This window comes from Chinchilla lanigera, unplaced genomic scaffold (assembly GCF_000276665.1).
Source record: "Chinchilla lanigera isolate Chin_1 unplaced genomic scaffold, ChiLan1.0 scaffold00117, whole genome shotgun sequence".
NCBI lineage: Eukaryota > Metazoa > Chordata > Mammalia > Rodentia > Chinchillidae > Chinchilla > Chinchilla lanigera.
The window spans coordinates 1,852,588-1,874,425 of NW_004955518.1; the positions used below are offsets into that span (position 1 = coordinate 1,852,588).

A 21,838-nucleotide genomic window follows, 5' to 3' on the forward strand; every position below is an offset into this window, starting at 1 on the left:
TCTCCTGGACTTGTTCTGAGTGGGGTGGAGTTCTGGGATTGTGTTTTAGTCCTTCATTTTGTCATGTTTGCTACCGGATGCAGAAAGCTCAGTTTCCCTCTTCAGTAGCTGCATAGCAAAGGCCACTAGTGTCCTTAGTTTTCCTGTTTGTCAGATTTGCCCCTAAATGACCTCTGAGAAGCACTACTTAGCCTCCAGTTTTCCAGCAGTTGTTGATTTGTATCTAGTTATACTCAGTCTCAGACATGGGCCTTGGTGTCATCTGATGGCCGACCATCTGATCCAGCATCCCCTTGCAGTTTAGGGGACATGCACTGCCCAGACTCGGGTTGTACTGGTGTGACAATCCCAATCCAGTGGTCCTATGTCCCCAGGCAGTTCAGGGTACAGGCAAAACCCAGACACAAACTGCAGGGTCAACAGTTTGTGAACCACCTGATTCTGTGTCTCCAGTCAGTTCAGGACACATACAGGAACCAGATGCAGGCCGGACAGGTAGCAATCACAGACTGCTCGTGCCTTCGACCCCCTAGGGGGTCCGAGCGAAAGTAAAGGATGGACTTGAACCCTGGACCAGCAGCTCTTGGAACACTCACTCACTCGGTGCAGGGCACATGCAGTGAGGAGCTAATGTGCCCCCCCCAGCCATACAAGTCCCTGGGGCATCTGAGTGAGGACCTCCTGTCTGCTGTGGGTGCCCGGAGGGCAGAGACTCAGTCTGTAATGGTGGTGGGGTCCTGAATTGCCCGCTCTGCCCTCAGGAAGTAGATGGGAAATACCTGGCTCTCTCCCTGAGTTTCAGCTGGGGACCGTGGCAGTGCGAGTAAAGCACGGTCTCGAACCATGGGACCAGCAGCTCTTGGAGCACTTGCTCACTCTAGTGTTTATTTTATATAGTTGGGTACATCAATATTTGGTGAATATATTTATAATTGTTATATATTCCCTTGGAATGTTTCCTTGCCAAGTATGTAGTGATCTTCTTTGTCTCTTTTCATCAGTCTTGGTTTAAAATTCAATTTGTCTGCAAATAGAGTAGCTACCCCTGCTTTTTTCTGGGTTCTTGAGGCATGGAAGGTCTTCCATCCTGTTGTGTTCAGCCTACAAGTTTCTTTTTGGGTGAAATGTGTGTCTTGTACACAGCACATTGTTGATTCTTGGTTCTGGATCCATTCTGCCAATCTGTTTCTTTTTATTGGTAAATGAGACCATTCACATTGATGGTTATAACTCATAGGTATAGGCTTGTCCTTGTCGATATATTATTTTCTTGTTGTTGTTTCCCTTTCTTTTCCTTCTATTTAATTGCTTATCTTGCCTGGTGGATTCATTCTATTTCTAATTCTTGGAATTGTTGTAATAGTTTTCTCTTTCTACCATACCTTTCAGAATTTTTTGGAACACTGGTTTGATGTTCATGAATTTCTTCAAGTACTTTTTCTTATTTCTCCATCAGTTTTGAAAGATAATTTTGCAGGGTACAACAATTTAGGTTAGAGGTTTTTTCTTTTACAGCTTGAATTATTTTCACTCGAAACTCTCATTGAGATTATCTAGCAATCATGAAAGGAAATACCTCTTAAAAATAGCAAGACACCAGAAATAATAATTCAACAGCTGCAAGATGATGCAAAGAAAAACAATATAAGTCTGATAAGTGTCAATGAAAAAGCAGGAGTCAACACAAATCACATAAAAAGACTATTTGCAGAAGTAATAGCAGAAAATGTCCCAAGTATGAGAATAGAAAATTACATACAGAAAAGTGAGGCATATAGAACACTAAACAGCCATGACTGAAGTAAATCTACACCCAGACATATAATAATCAAAATCCCAGAAATTCGGTACAAAAGCAGATTTTAAAAGCTCTTAAAGGAAAGAAACAGATCACCTATAGAGGTGATATCTCTTCACCCAAACTCCCAAGTCAAGAATTGCTTGGAGTGAAGTGTCTAAAGTATCTAAAGGACTTTAGATACTTTCTGGAAAGAAAACAATTTCCAATGCAGATTAATGTACCATGCAAAACTGTCTCTCAATATTAATGGAGAAAAAAGATACAAGACAAAGACAACATGACCACAAAACCAACCCTACAAAGGAATTATTGACAAAGATAAAAATGACCACAATTCCAAGAACAACATTAGAAAGAAACCACCAGGCAAGGTGCACAATTAAATGGAGGGTGAAAGTAAGGAACCAACAGTGGAAAAGTAACATGACAAAGGTAGGTACATATCAGTAATAACCATCAATGTAAATGGCCTCAATTCACCAATCAAAAGACACAGATTAGCAGAATGGCTAAAGAAACAAGGTCCAACAATATGTTATATACAAGAAACACATTTAACTGAAAAAGAAACTAAAAGACTGAAAGTCAAAGAATGAAAAAGAAAACTCCATGCAATAGGAACCCAGAAAAAAAACAGGAGTAACTGTACTATTTGCAGGCAATGTGAACTTCAAACCAAGAATGATCAAAGGAGATAAGGTCACTCCATACTTGTTAGGGGAAAACTTCAAGAGGAAGACATAAATATATATGCACCAAATAGAGGAGTACCCTATATAAGACAGATATTAGTAGATATAAAAATCAAATAAGCATTAACACAATTGTAGTGGGGAACCTTAATAACCTGATCTCACAAATAGGTAGATCAAATAGACAAAAAAAATAGCAAAATATCAGAACTGAACCAAACCTGTGAACAAATGGACTTAGTAGACATTTACAGAGTGTTCCACCCAACAACATTAGAATACACATTATTTTAAGCTGCCCATGGAATGTTCTCTAAAGTAGACCATATACTAGCCCATAGAACATGCTTAAGTAAATGCAAAGGAATGGAAATTATCCCATGTGTATTATTTGACCATAATGCAATGAAACTGGAAATTAATCACAAAGGTAACCATAAAAATTCCATACACACATTGAAATTAAATAACACTGTCCTGAACAACCAATGGGTCACAGATGAAATTAAAGAAGAAGTTAAACAATATATCTAGCCAAATGAAATTGCAAATACAACTTACCAGTACCCATTGGACACAATGAAAGCAGAAGTAGGAGGGAAAGTCATAGCAATGAATCTCACATCAGGAAAACATAATGAGCACAAATAAACAACCTAATACTGCAACTCAAGCTTCTAGAAAAAAAAGAAGACCAAGTCAAGCCCAAAGCCCATAGAAAGGAGGAAATTATAAAAATCAGAGCAGAAATTCATGCAATTGAGACTAAGAAAACTATACAAAGAATTAATGAATTGAAGTCAGTTCTTTGAAAGAATAAATAAAATTGATAAATACCTAAAAAAGAAAGAAAAAAAATGCCAATTCATACAATGTAGAATGGAAGAGGTGAAATCACTACAGATCCTGTGGAAATTCAGATCATCAATACCTATTTTGAAAATCTTTACTTACATAGGATGGAAAACACAGAAGGAATGGACAGATTCCTAGATAGGTATGAATTGCCAAAACTGAATCAAGAAACTATACAAATTCTGAATAACCCAATATCAGTTAATGAAATTGAAAATGTAATTTAAAAATTACTAACAAAGAAAAACCCAGGTCCTGATGGATTCATGGATAAGTTCTATAAGAAATTTAGAGAAGATTTAATTCCAATGTCCCTCAAACTCTGTAATGAAATAGAAAGGGAAGCAGTTCTCCCTAACTCATTTCTGGAGGTGTTATGGTTTGTCTCCCCTCAAAGCCTCATGTGGCCATGGGGCAGGCTTTTAGAGTTTGATTATGGGTTTGAAAGCTACAACCACCCTGGGGTGGATAGTTTGCATATGTAAGGGAGAGGAAAAGGGTGCTTGAGGCCATTCCTCTCCCATTCCGCCCTGGTGTATGCTTGTTGCTTTGCTGTGTCTGTCGCCATGAGCTGTAGCCCCCTGCCATGTGCCACTCTGCCTTGTAATCTGCCAAGTATGGACTGAAACCTCCACAAACTGTAAGCGAAATAAACCTTTCCTTCCTTAATTTTGGGCGTCAGGTATTTTGTCCCAGCAATGAGAGAAAAGTAACCAAGACAGGAGGTTAGTATTACCCTCATACCAAAACCAGAGAAAGACCCAACCAAAAAACAAATATAGGCCAATCTCCCTAATGAACATAGAGGCAAAAATCCTCTGTAAGGTACTATCAAACAGAATGCAGCAAATCATCAAGAAGATTGTACACTATGACCAGGGAGGATTCATCCCAGGAATGCAGAGATGGCTCAACATACACAAATCAATAAATATAGTACATCATATCAGCAAAGCTAAAGACAAAAATCAAATGATTATCTCAATAGATGCAGAAAAAGCTTTTGATAAAGACCAATACTCATTCATGATAAAAACTCTACAAAAAATTGGAATAGATCATCTTTACCTCAATCTGATAAAAACCTATGAAAAAACAATAACTAACATTGTACTAAATGGTTAAAAACTGAAATCTTTCACTTTGAAATCAAGCAAAGACAAGGGTGTCCGCTATCATCACTCCTATTCAATTTAGTTTTTAAAACATTAGGCAGAGCAATTAGACAAGACAGAAATAAAAGGAATAAAGATAGGAAAGGAAGAAGTTAAATTATCACTCTTCACAGATGACATGATACTCTACATAGAATAGCTAGATAAAAATTCAACACTCAAAAATCAATAGCGTTCTTGTGCACAAAGAATAAACTCACTGAGAGAGAAGTTACGGAAACCACACCCTTCACAGTAGCATCTGAAAAAATGAAATGCTTAGGAATCAATCTAACAAATGAAGTAAAAGATCTATACATTGAAAATTATAGTACTCTGGAAAAGGATATCAAAGAGTGTATCAGAAAATGGAAAGATATCTCTTGCTCATCAATGGGAAGAACTAACATTGTGAAAATGGCCATACTCCCAAAATTGTAATAGAGATTTAGTGGAATCCCAATCAAAATACCATTAGCATATCTCACAAATCTAGAGAAAACATTCCTAAAATTCATCTGGAACCAGAAGAGACCTAAAATAGCAAAGGCAATCTTGGGAAACATAGGCAAGACAGGAGGCATCACAATTAGTGATTTAAAATTATACTACAAAGCTACTGTGATAAAATCAGCATGGTACTGGCAAAGAAAACCAGACCTCAGGATCAGTGGAACAGATAATAAGGTGCAGACACAACTGCAAACACACTCAGCCACCTTATCTTTGACAAAGGGGCCAAACATGTCCACTGAAAGAAAGGTAAGCTCTTTAATAAAGTGTGCTGGAAAAATTGGCTTTCCACATGCCAGAACTAAAATAAGACTCATATCTATCACCATGCACTAGAGACAAAATAGATCAAAGATCTAAATGTTAAAACAGAAACACTAAATCTACTGGAAGAGAAAGTAGGTAGAAATCTTGAAGACATAGGGGTACACAGAGAGTTCATGAATGAAACCAAACTCCTTGCAAATTACTTCAAAGAATCAACAACTGTGATCTTATCCTATTAAAAACTTCTGCACATGAAAGAAATTACCAACAGAGTGAAAATACAACCCACAGAGTGGGAAAATTTTTAAGCCAACTGTCCCTCAAACAAAAGACTTCTATCTAAAACATAAGAAATTGAAAAAAGTCAGAACCCCCCCCCAAATTCAAATACTCAATCAAAAAATAAGCATCTGAGATAAACACACACACTTCTCAAATGAAGAAATACAAATGATAAATAAATATATGAGCAAATGTTCAACATCATTAGCCATTTGAGAAATGCAAATTAAAACAACACTGAGATTCCATCTCATCCCAGAAAAAAATGGCTATCATCAAGAAATCAACCAATAGCAAATGCTGGTGAGGCTGTGGGGAAAAAGAAACACTTCTCCACTGTTGGGGGGAGTGTAGACTTGTGCAGCCACTGTGGAAATCAGTGTGGAGATTCCTATCGACCCAGCTATTCCCCTTCTGGGTATTGTCCCAAAAGAATTAAAAACAGCATACCACAGGGATGTATGTGTAACTATGTTTATGGCAGCACAATTTGTAATAGCTAAGTCTTGGAAACAACCAAAATGCCCATCAACTGAGGAATGAATAAAAAAGATGTGATTTTTTTTTTACAATGGAGTACTATTCAGCTATAAAGAAGAATAAACTCAAGGCTTTTATAGGTAAATGGATGCAACTAGAGACCATACTTATAAGTTAAATAAATCAGACTCACATGTGTAAACATTGCATTGTCTCTCGTGTGTAAGGAACTGAAAGAGTAAATAAGATCCAAAAAGTACATTAGATATTGTGAAAGGCAAAGAAAGTGCTCAAAAGGAAAGAACAATTGGAATGGGGGAAAACGAGAAAAGAAGGTAGAGAAAAGAAATATGCACAAGATAGCTAATATAATTATACTATTAATCTCTATTAATTCGTTGAAAGGAATGGTTTACGATTATATTGTTTGATCAGTTTTGCATGCCTGTATCTTATAATCTGAACAACTACTTTGAAGATAACAATATGCAAGATAATAACTACTGTTAATTTCCTATTATCTTTTTTTGAAATTCTACATCATTATTTGTATTGGTTTTTTTCTCTTTAAAATAAAAAAGTGGAATGGAATGGGAATCAAGAAGTAAGTTGCTAGAAATGCAAATTAAAACAACAATGAGATTCCACCTTACCCCAGTAAGAATGGCTAGCATTAAGAAATCAACCAATAACAAATGCTGGCGAGGCTGTGGAGAAATAGGAACCCTTCTGCACTGCTGGTGGGAATGCAGACTGGTGAAACCACTGTGGAAATCAGTTTGGAGATTCCTCCGAAAACTAGGTCTAGAGGTCCCATTCAACCCAGCTATCCCCCTGCTGGGTATTTTCCCAGAAGATCTAAAAACGTCATATCACAGTGATATATGTGCACCTATGTTCATAGCAGCACAATTTGTAATTGCTAAAATGTGGAAGCAACCCAAATGTCCATCCACTGAGGACTGGATAAGAAAATTGTGGTACTTTTATAGAATGGAATATTACTCAGCTATAAAGAAAGATAAACTCAAGGCGTTTATAGGTAAATGGTCACAACTAGAGACCATACTCGTAAGTGAAATAAATCAGACCTGCATGTGCAAGCTCTGCATTGTTTCACTAGTGTAAAACCTGAAAGAGTTAATTTAAACTCAGAGGTATGATAGACATTGTGAAATGATAGGAAAGTGCTCAAGGGTAAAGGGCAACTGGGATGTGGGAAAAGAGAAGGGAAAGAAGGAAAAAATTTGTATGTATGTAGATACAGGATAGTTAACATAGTTGTTCTACTGTCTTCTATTTCTTTGCCAAAAGAAACTGTCAATAAGTCCTTGATTGATCACTATTGCATGTCTCAATCTGTTTTCATGAGAAACCACTTGGAAGACATCAATATGTAATACAAGAGGCATTGTTAATTTCCTACCACTTTCTTTGTAACTCTATTGTCTGTACTGTTCTTTTGCTATTTTGTAAAAGGTTGTCTGCCTGTTAATGTTTTCCTCCTTTTATTTTTAAAAGAAAAAAAAAATAAAGAAGTAAGTTGCTGCCAAGGAAATATTTTAGAACTGACTTTCTGGTCAGTTGATAATATTGTATTATAAAACTGCTGCTCTGAATTTGTTTGCTTGATTATTATTGCAGGGAAGAACACAATAAAGAAAGGGATGTGATCATTATTTAACAAATGTTATTTATTTAAAATGATCATCTTACTCATTTGATGCAAAATTGGAGACCTAATTTGGGATATCAGTGAAACATGAATATTTTCCTTACCAGATATCCTTTTAAGTATGAATATATATTTAAATATTCTCTATAACAATTTTAGTCTCCATGGATGTAGTTTTTTAAGAATGGAATAAATCTTGGATGACTGGAGTTTAGTGATATATTTCTTATGTGCCATTGCTAGTGACTTGCTCAGCCTTATCAGAAGGCTGTAACCTTTATGATTGTCTTATAACTTTTATTATTATGAATGAAAATGTATTTCACATTAGTAGTGCATAGTCTGCCAAAACTAGATTTAAATGAAATTATGATCAATACTACACAGCCATCAACAAGTACCAGGTCAGAGGAAAATATGAGAAAGTATGTCTAAGAGTAGCAAAGTAATAGGGGCAGATACACAACTCCTCTAAGAAGGCCTCAGAAATTTTGAGATGTTTTTCAGACTGTTAAATATATAGTGTGTTCAAAGGTGACATTTAAATGTGTCATTTGTGTTACAACCATAGATTTTGATTCTTGATACTCCAAAGAGTACACATTTGTTAAGAAACCTGACACCAATTTGGATGTCTTCTTTTTTTATTTTGCTTTCTGCCACTAGCATACCAGTATTACTTTGTGTCTGCAACAGAAACTTATTGGCATGACTGGAGTTGCTATGGAGAGAGCTATGGGGCCTCCGAGCCTCTTGAGTCATCAGCTTAGGGAAGAGAGACCAAATGGAGGGCCAGCTGCAGAGAAATGCTGTTTGAAGGAGTCATAATTCCTTTACTCACATGAACACAAATCTGATGGAAAAAATTACTGTGTTGCATTTTTGCCAACATGTTGTCTATTGCTCCTACAGTATGATTAAGATATATACTAAGAGCATATCAGTGAAACAATTTCTGCAAAATATCAATATATTCAAAGCAAAGGAGTCTGTTTAATAACTTAGCCTAAGAAAATATATTACAATTTTGGGAAAAGTTCAAGTTTGTTTACTGCAGTGGACTAAAGGACAGATCCATTTTAGTTTTATATAAAAATATTTTTCTAAACACAGTCCCATAAAGTCATACATGATTAAAACATAAAATTTTGCCTAAAATTCCACATCAAAAATTATCCTTTGCTCTAATTTCTTACCCTTGAGAAACAATGAGTAGGATTATCAATCTTTGCAAAATAAGAATAAGTACTCCTTAAGCTTATGTGAAGTGCCAGGCTTTACCTTGACCTATAGGATTGGAGTAAAGAAAATTCTGGATTTTTAAAAATTTAGTTGAAATATGAATTTAAGAATGAAAAGTTTAAATAACATAATAAGATATAAATAATACTTTCAAGACAATTAGAACATGAATCAGACTTTAAAAATTCCTTTGGAATAAGTAGATCACCTGTTGGCTAAAGAATAAGGTTTTTGAAAATCAGAAAAAAATCTGGAAAGATAAATTGAGTCAAATAAATTATGGGTCTTAGATGCTAGGCTAAGGTTAGAACTTGGTTTTGTCAAAAATGTTTAATTTTAACCTTAAGTGGAGAAGTGGCAAATATAGAGAAGATGAATCCTTTAACTTCAGGCTGATAGGATAAAGAAACTTCAGGTGTTGAGGTGGGTTACAAGGGCACTGACACTTTTTCCAGATGGTTTAGGTCACTTTATGGACATAGATAGATACCCCAGCCCTAAATTTGGCCTCAGTTCTAAATAGGTTTATTGCTCACATAATGAAGCTTTCTAGGGAGAGCAGGGAAAAATTCCATGCAGATCAAAAAATGGCTGGAGAGAACAGGGTGGGGTGACTGGCTTGGATTTTATGGGGATTAGGACATGGGGCTGGGTTGAGAGTTCCCTCATATGAACTAGAGCTCAGATGATTTGAGCCTCCTGTTGATGCAAATGAGGAAATACCTCGGCTTTCTTATCAGCTTGTCCAAAGGTGAGGCAGAGGGAAAATGCAGTGATGTGACTTGAAAGCTTTCAACAACTACACGTTGCCAGACAATTACATAAAAATAGGGTAAGAGTGATAAGGTGCTGAATGAGGATGCTACATAAAAATAAATGAGCTCTAAGTCACTACCTAATAGAAACAGCTCTACAGGAGGCAGCTCTCCAGATGGATGGATTTTTGTGAAGATGAGGGTATAGAACATTCAATTTACAGGCCCCCTGAGGGCTATTGAAATGTGAAAGACAAAGTCTCTAGGACTTTAAAATAAAAAGCTTAATCTTTGAGCCCTTTGTTCACTGCATTTGTTTTAAAAACATTCTAATGTATTGCTTATCCTATGAAGAAAGATACTGTTTTCAAAAACTACAAAGCTCGGTGGAGATTATTTCATTTGGGACCAGAACTGTACATTTTTTTGCTCAGTCAATTTTACTTGAGATTAAGTTATATGTTCTTAACTTCTGTGTGTAGTCATAGTCACCCAGGAAATTTGCGTAAAATGCCCATTACTGCTCTTACCTCCAGATACCCTGGATGAGGGATCTTGGACAAAACTCAGGGATGTGCATCATCCCAGGTGTTTCTGATGGACATCATTCTATGTTGTATCCTCAGCACTGCCCCAAGCACTGCAAAGGCTTCTGGCAAAGTCCAACACAATCACAATCAACAAGAAATTGACTGCTTTGCAGGTTAACATTTATACCTGTGGAATTTGTGAAAACAAAAAACTAAAAGGCAATACTATACTTCTGTTTGGGTATTACTGAGAATTTAGCAATGCCTGAATGTTTGTTCTGACAAAAGGCTTTAAATATTTTTTCTAACTTAAATTTCACAAAGTCGAATTATTGCCACATTATAGTGTAGAAAATTGAGGCACAGTAAGATTAAATGGCTTGCCTGAATAGCACAGCCACTAAGTGGTTTCAAATGGAGTTTTGCCACTACTGGTGGGAATGTAGACTGGTGACACCACTGTGGAAATCACTGTGAAGATTCCTCACAAAACTAGGATTAGAGGTCCCACTTAACACAGCTATTACCCTTCTGGATATTTTTCCAGAAAAATTGAAAACATCATACCACAGCAATTTATATGCACCCATGTTTATAGCAGCACAATTTGTCATAACTAAATCTTGGAAACAACCCAAATGCCCATCAGCTGAAGAACGGATAAAAAAGATGTGGTAGTTTTATACACTGGAGTATTACTCAGCTATACAAAAATAAACTCGAGGCTTTTATAGGTAAATGGATGCAACTAGAGATCATACTCATAAGTGAAACAAATAGGACCCACATGTGTAAACATTGTATTGTCATCCTAATGTAAGAACCTGAAAGAGTAAATAAAATCCAGAAGGTACAATAGATATTATGAAATTGAATGAAATTGCTCAAAGAAAAGGAACAACTGGGATGAGGGAAAATAGAAAAAGAAAGAAAGAAGGAAGGGAATGTATGTGTGATTATATATATATATATTATATATATATTATATATATTATATATATATTTTATATATATAATATATATTATATATATATTATATATATATATACATCTGGGACAATGGTATGTATAATTGCTGAGGTCTAATAGTTTATTGAAAGGAGCAATAAATGCTTAAATTTTTTTGACCAATTTTCCATTCTTATATCTGGTAATCTGAACAACTAATTTGAAGACAGCAATATGCAATATAACAATCATTGGTGAATTCCTCCCATCTTGCTTAGTGAAGCTCTGTATCATTTCTAAGTTTTTTTTTTATTATTTTTTATTCTCTTTAATGGTTTGATCAATCTTGCATTCTTACTCTGGCAATCTGAGCAACTTCATTGACGATATGTAATAGAACAACCACTGTTAATTCCTATCATTTTGTTTTGAAATCATGTATCATTTTATTGTTTTCACCTATGTCGTTGTTATTTTGTTCTTTTTTATTCTCTTTAAAATGAAAAAAAGATTAAAAATGGAGGTTTGTCTAAATCAGCTTGTGTTATTAAGTATGACACTGTACACTGCCAGGAGACTGGTGCTAGCTTTCCATTCTCACTTGAATGGTGACAGGGGTCCCTTGGCACTCAGAACAGAGGAAAATTGAGGCAGTTGCCCATTTACTTTTCTCATCTTTTTGAAAGTCAAATAACAGATGTCGATCTGCTGTTTAAGTGTCTCTGTCTCCCAGGATAGAACCTTCCTCATTGACTGACATCTTAGCATTTTCCATAAGCCTCTCTAGTACCCGAGCCTTGTTGATTGCTTCCCTGTACACACAATTTTCTCGTTTATAATTATGTTTTCTTGACTACTTCCATGAGGCTGAGAAGAGCTGAGGTGACTGGCAAAGCATGAGTGAGAGAAAAAGGTCACAGTCCTTGGAGACAGCAGGTGTATCTATGCCCCAGATCACGCAGGACTTAAAGACTGGCTATAAATTTAGTTTTGAGTCTAACTATGGTGGGAAACAAATGGAATATGTTAGACAAGGGACTTGATGATCTGCTTTTATATCTTCAAAATACCTTTTGATTAGCATGTAAAGAATAGATAAGAGAAAACAAAAGTTGAAGAGGAAAGTTGAGTAAGAAGTTTATTTTACTCTTGAATAACTTAAATGGTTTTGAGTTCCTCATGACTGAAAAGCAAACAAAAGAAGTGCTATAGAATAAATGTTTGTACTCTAGAAATTAAGATGTTGAAATCCTAACTCCGGATGTGGTAGTGTTAGGGGATAGGGCACTGGAAAGGTAATTAGATCAGAAGCATTGAAACTTCATAAATAGGACTAGTGGCATATAAAAGGTACCCCAGGGAAATCTCTGTCTCTGCTCTCCAGCATGTGAGGATACAATAAAAAGATGGCCATCTGTAGACCAGAAAGCAGTCCTTCTCAATCCATTGGCCTTATGATCTTTAACTTCCTAGTCTCCAGAACTGTGAGAAGTGAATGTTTGTTATCTAAGCCCCCCAGTCTATGGTGCATTTATTATGGTACTTCAAACTAAGAGAGGATGAAAATATATTTTCGGGCTAGATAGAGTAGAAATGCAGGAAAAAAATCTAAGAAGCTCCCCTGTCTCTTCCTTTAAGTAAATTTGCAGAGAGGGTATGAAGGAATGGGAGATAAAATCAGAATTTGAGCATTTTCAGATTTTGTTTATGTTCCTTTTGATTCTTCAAACATCCCCCAAATATCCTGCCCCTACACACACTTTAGTAGTGTTGATTGTAAAACCCTACATAACAGATAGGAGGATATTCTCCATTAAAAATTACACATATAAATATGTTACTACTAGAGTTGAAGAAAAATATTTTTCTTGGTTTTGAATAAGAACCCAACCCTGAAATTATTCTCCAGCACCCAGTGCACATGTGGAATGGTTTGAAGTGTTTACACCCTCTACCCTGCCAGAGGGCAAGTTTCTCTTCATCCAAAGTAACATGATTCAAGCTACCTAAGACTAGAGTAGAATGCTGGCTTCATAGATGCTATGTCTTCCCTTATATGCTACTTAGCACTCCTTGGATTGCAAATGACAGAAACCCAACATGGATTGTCGTAACGGAAGACAGTATTTACTTTGAGCATAGAAGTGTGTCATGGAACCTGTCAGAAAGATGTCTGAGCCTCTGGGAGAACTGGAATTAATTTCCTAGAAACTCTTTCTGACGCCTCACATACAGAAGTTAGAATAACTTTATGCACATGACAGAAAACATGGCTGCTAAAATCTCTGAGTTCTCACCACTTACAAAAAGGGAAATGATGTGATTCTCTCAGTCCTAAATCCAAGAATCTAAGAGAAGTTTTTCTTAGCCCTGCTTGAGTGAAGGTCTTACTCTAGGGAATCACTTGTGTCAGAGGAGGGTAGCATTAGTGGCCCACAGAGAGATCTCTATAGTCCTGTGGCAGTAAGCAGGAGTAAGGTGGCCCTCCTTAGGAGAGTTGAAGAAGGATTATTTTCCTCAGGGGGCCTCCAGTGATAGATAGAAAGGTCCTGGGTAAAATGTTCCATAGATGTCAGCTATGTGAGAGATTCTATATATGTGAAAATTGATGGAAACTAGTGTAACGGCAAACGGGCTGAATTCTACAGACGACCAAAGAACTCTATTCAGGGCAAAAAGTTTATTAATTTTAGACTGGTCACTGCACACCCCCGACTTCCAGGTCAGGAACGTGGGGCCCCTGCTGCCTTTGTTTTTACCTTACATACATTTTTGGTTTTTATGGTAACAGATTGGAATGTTGTAGCCCTGGCCACACACTGTGTCAGGCTCCGGTCATGAGCCCAACCACAATGATATATATTTTCTGTACTCTGTTTTATATATCCCCTTTTAGATAACCATACATTTCCTTTATGGTTACAATGTTTATCTAGGGCTAGGGAAGGGATAAAACAACACAGGAAGGGTCATAGGTGATTATCTGGGCCCTGGTATTCCTTTGTCTTTAAAAAATTTCAGGGCAAAGTCAAGACTACAAAGCTAACTTTTTACACCCCCTCTGGGATATTTCTCAAGACACATTTTGAGGCTTACACTAAAACTAAAATTATTCTATCTTAAAATGATATGCTAAGAGTCACCATCCCCTACACTAGGCTAATTCATTAAATAAATCACCAACATAAACAACTCAAAAGAAAGAAAGCAATCCATCTGAATGGATATATGAAATCCAGTGCATAATGAGAAAAGATTAGCATTGTATTTTTCTGTTGACCATACTTGGGTAAACTGTTTCAGAGGAGTAGTTCCTCTACCTTTAATAAATGGTATGCCAATTCCCACAATTTAGGTTTTTCCACAATAAAATAAAATACTTGTTTAACTTCATGGAACAAAGGATCTCTTAACCTCTCTCCCAATCTCTACTTCATCTTCTGTGTGTGAACTTCAAAGTAAGCCCATTAGATGATGGGGGAGGCAATGGAGTGCTATGTCCAGTGTAGCTCCCAATGTTCCCAGAAGGAAGGAGAGTGGGAGGACAGAGAAATAAAGAGTCAGAATACAGAAAGCTGAGGCCAGGTGGAGCCCTCTCTCTGGATAGGAGTAAAGGAACCACTCAACTACCATAGTGCCTTTATGTATACATTTGGCAGGTTGATGTCACATGATACCCCTCTGCCTAGCAATCTGTTTGCATGGCAGCCTCAGGGCACCTGGCTTTCTCAGAGCTGGAGCAGCTTGTTCATGTGGCTCACCTTGGGCACTCTTTGTTCTAAGGACCAGCCTTGCTCCAGCTCTGAATATGTGATCAGTCTCCAGCTTCAGCCACTTCCCACAATGGAGTACGTAATACCACATGATTAATGTGAACCTGTATCCCCCATGGTTTACTCTGGGGAAAGGATCCATTATCCTAGTTTCTCCAAAGAAACATAATCAACAAGATTATATGTGTATATAGATAGATAGATAGATAGATAGCCATATACATAGTCATATATCATATATATGATATATATTTCATATATACATTATATATCATATATATTCATATTTTGAATATATAGATGAATATGAGAGAGATTTATTTTAAGGAATTGTCTTACATAATTGTGGAGGCCTGGTAAATCCAAACCTAGCAGGTCTGAAACTCAGGAAAGAGTTGCACTTCAAGTCTGAAAGCAGTCTGATGCCTTCTCTTTCAGAAGACCTCAGTCTTTGTTCTATGAAAAGCTTTAAGTGATTGGATGAAGTTCATTCATATTATAGAAAGTAATCTGCTTTCCTCAAAGTACATTGATTTAAATATTAAGCTTGTCTAAGAAACACCTTTACAGACACATCTAGAACAATGTTTGACCAAAAGTCTAGGTAACAGGACACACCCAAGCTAACACACAATGTTAACCCTTACCATAGTGAAGTGGTGGACTATCAGACACCACTGAAGGGGCTGAGAATCATAAATCCACGAAGACAGTCTTATATCAGCCTGAGAAACAGGAGCATGATTCCTTGAGTTCCCGTTTTTGGAAGCATTTACAGTGTAGTTATACCAGAAGAGGGAAAGAATTGTGACAGAAATATACCTGGGGGAAGGAAGACCCTCTTATGGACTGCATCAGGGACATTTCATGGCACAGAAGTGGGCTCAAGAGGTTTTAGAGTAGAGTGAGTGGGTGGACAAGCACCACAACCTTGAGAGTCAGGAGTGACAGTGGCAGTGGGGACAGCTTTGGTTTGCCCCACGTGGGAACAACCTCTTATTGCTTCTCCCTGTGGCTGCACCATGTCTGGGCCCGGCAGTCTGTTTGAGGTGCAGAGCATGCAGGCAGACTATGACCTTTCTAGGCTGTGCAGCCCTGAGCTAGGAGAAGTTTTGCAATGATTCTCAGAGGCCATATACCAATATGGAAAATGTAAGGTAACCTAGAAAAGAACATTTTACCTTACAGCACCTGCAGGGAAGCTAACAATATACTACTTTTTCAAACCAACATTTCAATGAAGCTGTTATCTAACGTTTTTGTTGCTGTTATTTTGTTGGTATTGGGAGAAGTTGACTTTACAACCAGGTTTCCTGTAGTTGTTGTCATCTTGTAGTCTTCTCAAAACAACTCTCCATCTACACAATGTCCTCAGTAAACAGTGTGGTGCTGACTGGAGAGTGTTCCAGTTGGGAATTGAAAAAGAAAAGAAGAAAGCAGTTTCTGTTGCATACCCAAAACAAAGTTTCTTAGTAAATATCTCCAATAAATATGTTTCTCTCTCAAGTCTTTGTGATCTTTATTATTGTGATCTCTTTTTCTCTCTGGTGCTCAGCCTTTTTGTCTAATGCTTGCCCTTTCTTGAGTATTTATTTTCCTCCCTCCTTTCTTATGAAGAGTGATTTCTTGCCCTTCTAGCTCTATCTGCATTCAGACGACACCCTGTATAGTTGGCTTGGAGAATGGCCTTGACTTTAGGGTATAATACAGAAAAACAAGGGTTCCTCCCCACATCACTATTTCCAAATATTGTAGCACCTCCTTGCCTTTCCCTTCTGTGACAACCACAGATTTTTATCAGAGGAGTAGGAAGACTGGATTCCCTCAGCAACAGTGTAGATCGGTTGTGACTAATGAAAAGTTTCAGTGTGAATGGAGAAGTTTACAAATAAGGGTTACTGAAAACCATGCATGAGTGGGATGCAAAAGACAAAATTCCTTCTTCAAACGGTGCTTATATGTAACTCAGAAGTTGAGATGCCTACAAAACTAGACACTGGCTGCACCAGTTTCCACAGTTAGGATTAAATGCATATGCTTCCTTATTGACTCTAGGCTTTATTAAACACATGAGGGTATTGATCTGCTCTTGAGTTCTGATTCTGAGAAAAATAATTTAGTCATTTACTTTGCTTAGGAGATTTTAATTTTCTTCACTTTCTGCAAATCTTACTTCCCACCATATGCATGAGTTTCAGGCTTCTTTGGAGGACTGATGAGTGAAGACTGAGAGCTGATTGTGAATGTGGACTGTGGGTCTCTGAGCAGAACCATCTCTTTCTTATATGAACTCAGAGAAGGTGCGAGGTGGCAATTATGACCACAGCTGGCTGTGGTCATTGGCTCAGGGTAAGAAATGAGAACAGAAGCTGATTTTTAGAAGTGTTGGAGTATACTCTTGCTCCTCTACACCCTTGCATACACACTTTCCTGAGCCTCACTAAGGGAGGGGAGCCACTTTTGGCTGCTGGCTCCTGGTGAAGCGTGGTCTGGTGTGAGGCACAAATACATCATTTTGTAATAAGAACACCAGCCAAACAACATAATTCTAAAGATTGAATGAAATAATTTTTAACCCTAAAGTATTGCATAAATGTCACTAAATTTAATTTTAATCTTCTGAGCTGCTGATTTATAAGGTTTAGGATTATTAATGTAAGTGAGTACTTCATTGTGCAGTTGGGGCTGTATAATGACAACCTTAGGTCATTCTTTAGAAATTACTAAGGTGATATTTTAGTACTGTGGTTTTATATCTACATATCTGTGTCTTCCCTAAATGCAAATGGTGTAGATCCATGAGTTTATTTGCAGGCACAGTATAATTTTAGTCTTGCCATTTGTGAAGAACAAAGGGACTTGAAAACCTTTGCAAATGAGAAGTTGGGAGTTATAGAGTTTTAAAAAGATTGACTCTAAGAGAGAAATGTTTTTATTTCTCTGGGATTGAAAATACATTCAAAGCTCATAAAAATTTCCAGAAATCTAGACAAGTGTAAGGAAATGTTAACAATGTCCTTAATTCTCTGGCTAAGATATTGTTTCTGTTTACATATTGATAGATATTAAATATAAATATATCATGGACATTTTCACATTTCAGTCCACAGTAACCCTGAATCATCTTTTGTTTATAACTCAGTTTGGAATTATTTTATATGTAAATAACACTGCATCACCTCCATGTGGATTCCCTAAGTTGACATTTTATCACATTGACTCTTTTTTTACCACTTCTCCTGCAGTGTGGACATGCATGTGTGTATAATCTTTATCATCATAAGTTTTTTTCTGAATCATTTGAGAGAAAGATACAAACATGATGCCCCAACATCTCTAAATCCTCCAAATTGTACTTCCAACCCCTTGCTTCCAGACAAAGGTACTTTCCTGTATTTCTACCATTCAAACTTCCCAAGCAGGAAATTAACATGATATAACACTACACTCCAACCCATGGGCACCATTCAAATTTCTTCAACTGTTCTAAAAATATCTCTTTTTCCCTTGCTGAGAAAAACATAACACAGACAAAAACATGACCCAGAGACATGTGTTGCATTTAGTTATTGCTTTAATTGCCTTCTACCTGTAATAATTCTTCAATCTTTCCCTGTCTTCCATAGCTTTGACATTTAAAATTTTGTATTCTGTATTCATTTTGAATAATCCCTCTACCTGGGTCTGTCTAGTAATCCCTCATGATGTGGATGCTCAGAATATTCATCTAGGGCAGCTATACTCCAAAAATGATGCTGCACTGTTTCAAGGCATTGCTTCTGCAGAATATGACTCTGGACCATCCTACCTTGGAGGATATAGACCTTTATCCCCATGTGTGGTAAGCATACTACTGACACTGAAGGTTGTCCTGACCCTAATCCAAACAACCTGCAAATATGTTACTTTCATGGCAGAAAGGACTTTGCAGATATTTTTAAGGTTAAAGAGTTTCAGATGGGGAGATTATCTTGGATTTTCCAGATGGGTCTAATCTAACACATGAATCCTTTACAAAGAACACAGTACTAAAACTACAGAGAATAAGAGAAATAACAATGTGAGAATTCCGAGTTTGAGAATAGAAGAGGGGGCCATGGGCCGAGGAATGAGGGCATCCCCTAGAACCTGGAGAAGGTGAGGAAATGGAGCTTACAAAAAGATCAGAACCGGGGGCTGGGGATTTAGCTCAGCGGCAAAAGCGCCTGCCTGGCAAGCGCAAGGTCGTGAGTTCAGTTCCCGGTACCGGAGAAAAACAAAAAAAACAAAACAAAAAAAAAAGATCAGAACCCACCCAACATCTTGATTTTAGCCCGGTGAAACCCATGTTGGACCTATGACCTACAAAAGTTTAAGCATAATGAATTAGTTTTTAAGAGCTACATACACATGGTTCCTTCTGTTTCAAATTTTTCTGCCCTGCCTTTTGGCCCCAATTCTCACTACAAATCTGACTAAAAGTAGCCAGCAGTACCAATGCCACAGCCTCATGTTGGGCTGGCTTGAAATTTCCTCCACCAAATTAATTAGTCCTCCCCCTTATTCTCAGTTTTCTGCAAAGTATTGGGACATGGGCAAAATGTAGAAAAACTTTCTGTAAGAGCATAACACATATGGTCTAGTCCATCTGCCAATGGAGTCTATTCCCGGCTGAAACCTCTTGAGGTTGGCCTTTACTGTCCACATTCCTATCAACATTCTGGTCTTCTCAGCTCTAACCAGAATCACCCAGCAAGTTCTGCTTACAGCATTCCAAGGTTTTTCTAGCCTGCATTACCAAACTTTTCCAAACTCTTCCCGCAAAACAGTTCTGAACCCCATGTTCATTGCAGTCTCAGTAACAACCCCACTTCTAGTATCTATTTTCTTTATTAATCAGTGATTGAAAAGCTGATTTTCAATATGGAAAATTGCTTCAATATGGAAAATATAAAAGCACCCACCACTTAAAGGAGGAGGGCTTTAATTTGCTTATGTTTTCAGTCCATGATTGGCTGGTGGATCCAAGGCAGAGACATCATGGTGGAAGGGTGCGGTAAGTCCTTTATGGCAAATAGGAAGCAGAACAGGGGAAGAGTACCAAAGTGGAAGGAATAAGCATTCAGATACAGACTTCTAGGTCACACTTCCATGACCCACAATGACATACCTAGAAGTATGGCCCACCAGTTACCAGGGTGGATTCCAAAGCCAATTGAATTGAAACTCCAAGCTAGACACTATAGAAATTGTGTGAGGCACTGGGAACATTATGGTGAATCAAAAAATCTTCTGTCCTTATGGTCCTCGCCATATTGTTTCAATCCTACAATAGGACTGAGATATTAAACAAAGAATAACAATATAAATGCAAAGCCACAGCTGTGAAAAGGCAAAACAAGGCAAAAAGAAAGGTGCAAGGTGAGATTACATAAAAAGAGAATCATTTAGTCAGGAAAACGAAGGACATTTCCCAGGGAAAAATATGACTTTATTAAGCTCATCTTTAGGGTAGAAGTGTCTGGGATTCTAGAAGGTTGATCTAATTCTTACTAGCTGGTGAAGCAATATTTTCCGTCATTCTAAAAAATGAGAAATCAAGATGTCCTGTTAAACTATAGTTCTGGTTCAATGGAACTTACTCTCCCGTATTTGCATATTCAGTGCACTTTGAAAGGTAAGCCTCTCTAAAATAAACAGAAAACAAGCAGAGGTAACCTATTATATATTACAATATTGCTTAATATTTATATAATATCATTGTAATATAGTAGGTTACCTCTGCTTGTTTTCTGTTTATTTTGTGTAGAGTACTTTCCTGGCACCTATATCTGTGGGACCAAAAGTCAGCGATTTTTTTCTTTGTTTTGTGTACTTTTCTCCCTTTGTTGTCTTGATCCAGACTACAAAAATTATTTCCAATCACTTTCACAGTTCTTCAAGGTCCTTTAGGATTTTAAATGTAGTTCTCTCCTTACAAAGAGACCTGCTTTAAGTTGTCTACAGCTAAAACTGATCCAGTTATTTAATTGTAATTCTGAAGTATATAGTTATTTAATTATAATTTCATTAAATTTAATTTTTAAACAATTTTAAATAATTAATTTAATTTAATTATAATTCAAGGTATATAGTTGTTAGGTGTTCTGCTTTCTGGAACTCTCAAATGGAATTTCTAGTCATAAGCAAGAATACTGTGGCATTTGTGGATGGGAAGTTTGACAAACAAGCTTTCTTCTTGGAAATTAGGCAGGTGAGTTTTCTGAACTAGTTGTTGAAGTTCTCTGACTGGGCTTTACTGGTGATATGTTGCAAACTTCGTTTTAGAATTCCCCAGTTAAGAGAGAATTCATGAGTCAGAACACTGGGGACTGCTCAGGCAGTCACCCTGATTGTAAAGAAAATTTGTCACAAATTGTAAAAATAAATAAATGCTATATATTTACCAAGAGATACAAGGATGTGTTGGAAGGGTCAGTATTATAATGGATACAAATTATATACACTAACTACCTATTCACCAAGGAGGCCCTTAAAAATGATGGCTTCTAGGGCAAATGAATAACAAAGATAACAATTAGTATGAAATGTTTAACAGTTCCTACATCTCATTAGATGCAAACTACATCACACTCCAATGGATTTACAAATTAAGCAGTGTTGATTGGTAGTAAAATAAATTAAGCAACATAGGGAAGCGGTCAACTGTTGTTAAGGACCTGACTGATGCTAACATGTAGCAGTAATTAAAATAACTTCAAAATAATGGGGCTTGTTAATGTTGAAAGCAAGAAGAGACAGATTAATTCTATTTATTTAAAATACATTTATTTTGTGCTTAAATTGTTTACTTTTTCCCATTCATGATTACAACTTCTCTTTTTACATTTTG

General features: G+C 36.9%; 1 long non-coding RNA gene across 1 annotated transcript in view; it reads left to right on the plus strand.

The window, feature by feature from the left end:
• The window catches only part of LOC102010085, a 79,546-nt gene that overhangs the window by 8,404 nt on the left and 49,304 nt on the right, over nt 1–21,838 (plus strand). The window lies entirely within an intron of this gene.